We start from the raw sequence: 5628 nt of genomic DNA, 5'->3' as shown, positions 1-5628 counted from the left end.
CTTAGGCATCTGTAGTTAACTATTTTTGATCCGGTCTCCGAGTCGCATTACGACTCGGGCTCATTTTAATCCTCAAGTTTTCAATTTTCAAGCTGGCAACAGTGGCTCTTATGCTGTTTGGTCGTTGAGACCTTTTAGTGTGCGGCTCGAAGGCTCGTTTTGCTGGCGACAATGGCTCTTACACTTTTGCCCGTGGGCATTTTATAGGCTTTGTTTTCCTCTAGTTAAGGTCTTTTTGAAATGGTTTTGTCTGACCCGTCGTCGGTTCTGGAAGAACCTCGATTTCAAGTCATTAGCGGCGATGTCTAAGCACCTCGGAAGGTTCTTAGCTCGTAGGATGAGTAGCTCGAAGCCTTGTGATTTGGAGCTGACATGGTCGAAGCTCGTTTGCCTTATGAGGGAAGCCTATTTTAACCGGTTCTTTTCAAAGTATATTTGAAGTAATGGCCTGCGATTTTGTTAGCGACAGTCGGGCATCCCCGAGTCGAGTTAATGTGGCTGGTGCAGCCATTTTGACCGAAGTCATATGTGTTTGGCCGGAGCCATTTTTGATCCCGAGTGATAGTTTAGGCGTCTACATCGAGTCTATGTCCTTTCGAGATTCTTACAAATGCGACGTATAGCCTAAACTTTGGGATTGAGTTTTATGCATGTAGTAAGGTCTTACAAAATTTTCATGCCTATTGAGGTCTTACAGTCTGTCATGCCTGTTGAGGCCTTACAGTTTGTCATGCCTGTTGAGGTCTTATAGTTTGTCATGCATGTTGAGGTCTTACAATTTATGTTGTTATGCAGAATAGATCTGGTTATATCGAGTCTGCCCGCTCGGGGTCTTACAGTTTCGAGTTTTCCAGTTTATGGCTATTGACGATAGTCTCTGAGTCATCGAGTTTGTTTAGGCTCGAAGGCCATTGTTCGTGAGCTCGGAGTTTCCTTGTTAGGGCCTTATGATCCCGGAGTTTTGACCCTGGGGTCGTGCGGTTGCCAAATTGTTGACGCAAAGTCTCCGAGTATTTCGGGACACATTTGGTGGAGGGACCCCTGCCGCAAGCATGCTGAACTTTATTTTTGGAGTACGAGGTGCTTTTGGTGACAGACACCCTTTGATCTATTATTGTAACTATATGTTGTTGTGTTGAATAGATCTTTGCTAGACCAAGTTTGCTCGCTCGGGGTTTTATGGCCTTGGATTTTCAAGCGCATGGCGATTGGCGACGATCTCCGAATACTCAAGATACCCTTGATGTTGGTGATGCTGGGCAATATCCACGTTGCCTTACTTGAAGGTTTTGTGATTTTGGAGTTTCGACCCGGAGGCTGTTTGAGTGATGAATTGATGGCGTCAGTCCCCGAGTGTTTGGGGCGTTTTTGGTGAAAGAATTGTTATCTTACTTCACGAAGGTGTATTTTACAAAAGATATTCTTTGATTGCTTGGTACGATAGTACACATATTTGCCGACGGTAGCCTAATTATACGGGCACGGTTCTTTTGACCGTTTGGCCTGGTAAATTACTTCCCTACAGGAACACCATTTGGTGTTTTAAAACCTTTTCGAGCGGGTGGCTTTCGGGTGGAATGCCCCTCATCATTCAGAAGTTGTCTGGAAGAGTGGTTTTAAGCATTTGCAAAGTTTTCCTTAGGCATCTCGTAGATGTTGCCTCGTTAAAAGCCTTGCCGGTAAAACCCTTCTTTTAGGACAAAAACTCGGTCGAAGGAAAAGTGTGCAACGGGTGTGTTATTAGAGCCTTGAGGTCTTCAGGCAATGCTAGAGTTACGACAGCTCCGGTCGGGGCCTGCATAATGGTTAGTTCTAAATTCGAAACTAAAAAGGAGACGGTCGTACCTTGAAGTGAGTTATGATCGCGATGCCTCGGGATTTATTTATTATAATTGCTAGAGGCGAAAAACACGGTACAGATTTCTACTTCGCTCTGTCAAGTTCGATCGAGGGTGAGGCCCGATTCATCCTTTTTACTCGGGAGCGGAGGTACGATCGTTGGTACCACATTGTGTATTGCGACCCTTTCCACGTGTTGTTCCCTGTAGATGGTTTTAATTTCGTCCTTTGTTGGAAATTTTATCATCTGGTGAAGGGTAGATGGCACTGCTCTCATGCAGTGTATCCATGGTCGTCCGAATAAGGCGTTATACCTCATGTCTCCCTCGATGACATGGAATTTGGTGTCTTGGGTCGTGCCGGCCACGGTAACCAGGATGATGATTTCTCCTTTCGTCGTTTCACTTGCCATGTTGAATCCTTAAGAGCCCGAGTGGTAGGCACGATTTGGTTGAGCAGTCCGAGCTGTTCTATTACCCTCGACCTGACAATATTGGCCGGGCTACCTGGATCCATGAGTAGACGTTTTATCTAAAAAGAATTTACAAGGAAGGAGATTACCAGGGCGTCGTTGTGGGGTTGAGCCAAGGTCTTGGTGTCCTCTTTGTTGAACGTGAGGGCATCTTCGGGGATATATCCCAGAGTCCTCTTTTCTCTGGTGATGGATATTTTTGTTCTTCTCATTAAGGGTTCTTGCGGGGCATCGGCGGCCCCCATGATCATGTGGATAACGTGTTGTGACTTGTTTGCCTCGTTCTTCTTGGTTGCCTCCCTTTCTCGGGACTGATTTTTAGCTCGATCGCTAAGGAACTCTCAGAAATGTCATTTGTTAAGTAGTTGAGCTACCTCCTCTCGTAGTTCATCACAATCCTCGATCCTATGGCCGTGCGTGTTGTGAAACTCACATACTAAGTTGCAATTCCTCTACGAAGGATCGAACTGTATCGATTTGGGCCATTTGGTGTCTCTGATGTACTAATAGTGATCACGATGTCTAACACATCGACGTTAAAATTGTATCTTGATAGGTGGGGTGCACCTCTTGGCACTATGTTTCGATCGAACCTAGTTCTGTTGATGAGCCCTCGAGGGTCCATTCCTCGATCCATCCTCCGATCATTGCGGGGTAGGTTGCGCCTCGGGGCGTTCCTCCTATCCTCGAGGTATGGCTGATACCTTTCTTTGTTTGGCTTCGGTTCCTTTGCTAGGAGCCTGTTTGGGTACACTAAGCCGAAAGGGGATCCCAACTGGTCATGCTCGGCTCTGATCTTCGACTGGTACCGGTTGTGGACGTCCAACCAGGTCACGACCGGATACTCGATCAGGTTCTGTTTTAGCTGTTTTGAAGCCACCGAGCTTCATTCGTTCAGACCTTGGGTAAAGGCCTATACTGCCCAGTCGTCGAAGACTGGCGGCAACCATCAATTCCATCTGAGAGCGGGATACGAATTCCTGCAACATCTCGTTCTCTCTTTGATTGATTATGAAAACATCGGATTTCCTTGTCGCTACCTTGATGGATCTGGCCTGTGCCTTTACGAAGGAGTCTGCTAGTATGGCGAACGAATCTATGGAATTAGGAGCCAAGTTGTGATACCATATCATGGTTTTTTCGAGAGTGTTTCCTTGAACCTCTTCAATAAGACAGGCTCGATCTCATCATCTTTTGGGTCATTGCCTTTTCCCGCGCACGTATAGGTGGTGATGTGTTCGTTGGGATATGAGGTCCTGTTATACTTAGGGAGTTCTGGTGTTCTGAACTTCTTTGAAATGGGTTCTGGGGCTGCTTCCTCAGGGAAAGGCCATTGCACGAACGTTCACGAACTTGATTCGATCCCTCTAGAGAGATCCCCAAGCATCTTTGCTATGGCAGGGTCGGCTACCGATCCGTTATTGCTTGATCTCTTAGGTACTTGTTCGGCAGAGGGAGCTATTTCCGGTGCTGCTGTGCTGGGAGTCTTCGGATGGCTTTGTAGCCGAGTGATGGCCAACTGTTGTGCCTGCAACATTTCAAAAATAACATGAAGACTAACTTCATGTTCTTCTCGGGCTTGGGTCTTTTGGGCTTCCTGTTGGTCGCCATGTCGTATGCTTCCGTTGGAGCGCGAGGTTTCGTCGATCCGCTGCGCGTCTTGCGAAACCGCATCCGCTGTAATCAGTCCAGGTGCGTTATCAGGGTTCTGTGGTGGCGCGCCAACGATTGGAACAACCATACCATTTTCTCCGTGATTTTCGAGGTAGTCGTTCTTTACCCCGTTTGTCGAGCCAGACATTTCGACCTAAAATCAAAAGATCTTGGACAAGAAAAAGTATGAAAGATAACTTGCATTTGTGTAATGAAACCAGCAAGAAAATAATCACTTTTATTTTTAGCCCTACGGTGGGCACCAAACTGTTTACCGTGAAAATGGTAACAACAATTAAATTTGCATATGGGATTCTAAAAATATGTGATCTATTTTTATGCTAGTTGTTAGAGCATTTTATGTTAAGATTATGAAGTCTAATGAAGAAATACAATCTAAAAAGGGGCGGTAATCAAACCGAGATGCCTGTAGCCCAAGCCTCGGACTGGTCGATGAAGGACCTCGAGGTCGATATTTGGCTCGAGCTCGAGCTATCGGGGGTAGTCGGGGATGGGATAACAGTTGAGATATGATTAAACAAGGCTCCTTATGGCCAATACGAAGCAATGACTAGAGAACAAGTATGAAACTAATAACGCTAAGAGTGGCCTTGAGCTAGTACGAACGAGTAAATTAGAGAGAAGGGATAGAGAGATATTATTGATCTTGTGGAGACAATAGATGGAGAAACATCAGCCCCTTACAAAGTAGTGTGGGTTCCATTTATATAGGAGGGGAACCCGGATATAGTACAATATGCGTTAATTATAAAGCATGGAAATGGGATGGCTAGACGTGATGTTTAGGTATAAGCCCTAGATAGGCCGGCTCTGTTAGACTTAGCCATTGGGAACTTCCCCTTTTGCTCTAGCCCCGACCTTCATCTTCTTTGAGTCGGGCCACAACGAGCCCCAAGGGAGGGGACTCGGTCGCAGCTCCACGTCCTCGGGGTCTCGAGGTATTCTTCCGAAGTGGCTTGATTGCGAGAAATCAAGTCCTCTAATTTCGCCGCATACATACATAATAGTATATATTACACTATAGGGAGCCTTCATATGCCCAATATGAACATAGGAACCAGGCCTTCAAACATAGCAACTTTGGAGCATAATGGTAATCCATCCATAACATATAAAGTTGGGCTCATGGTGTGTAAAAATTCCCAAGGGCCTCATGGACCCGGGCAATGTTCGCACCAGGACCACACTCAGAGAAACAATTCATAAGAGATTGGAAAAACAGCCCCAATGTATCAGAGTTTAGAGGAGTCTCAAGGACCCTAGGTAGTGCTCACACTGGGGGTGGTAGCAACTTAGATAACTAAGAGTAGAAGTTTGAAATCTAGTATGTAGAGGGTAAAAGGAGAACAGGTTTAAAAAACAGCTAACTTTCAAAAGGGTAAGGGTAAGGGAGCATATTCAGAAACCAGTATATGCATGATAGTAATAGAACTACACAAACAAACTCATGTTCAGCATACAATCCAACTAGGTTGATATTGGTTCAGGCTAGGTATCCATACCAACACTTAAAGCAATCACAATACTTGAACTAACATACAAAATTAGCGACGTATTACATGCTTGCAATATCTAACAATAGTCAAAGTAGGGAACATATAGCTGAATCAGACATGGTTTCATATTGAAGGTAAATTCGTTTA

Source organism: Nicotiana sylvestris, chromosome 3 (genome assembly GCF_000393655.2).
Source record: "Nicotiana sylvestris chromosome 3, ASM39365v2, whole genome shotgun sequence".
In the NCBI taxonomy this organism is placed as follows: domain Eukaryota; kingdom Viridiplantae; phylum Streptophyta; class Magnoliopsida; order Solanales; family Solanaceae; genus Nicotiana; species Nicotiana sylvestris.
This window is presented reverse-complemented; position numbering follows the sequence as displayed.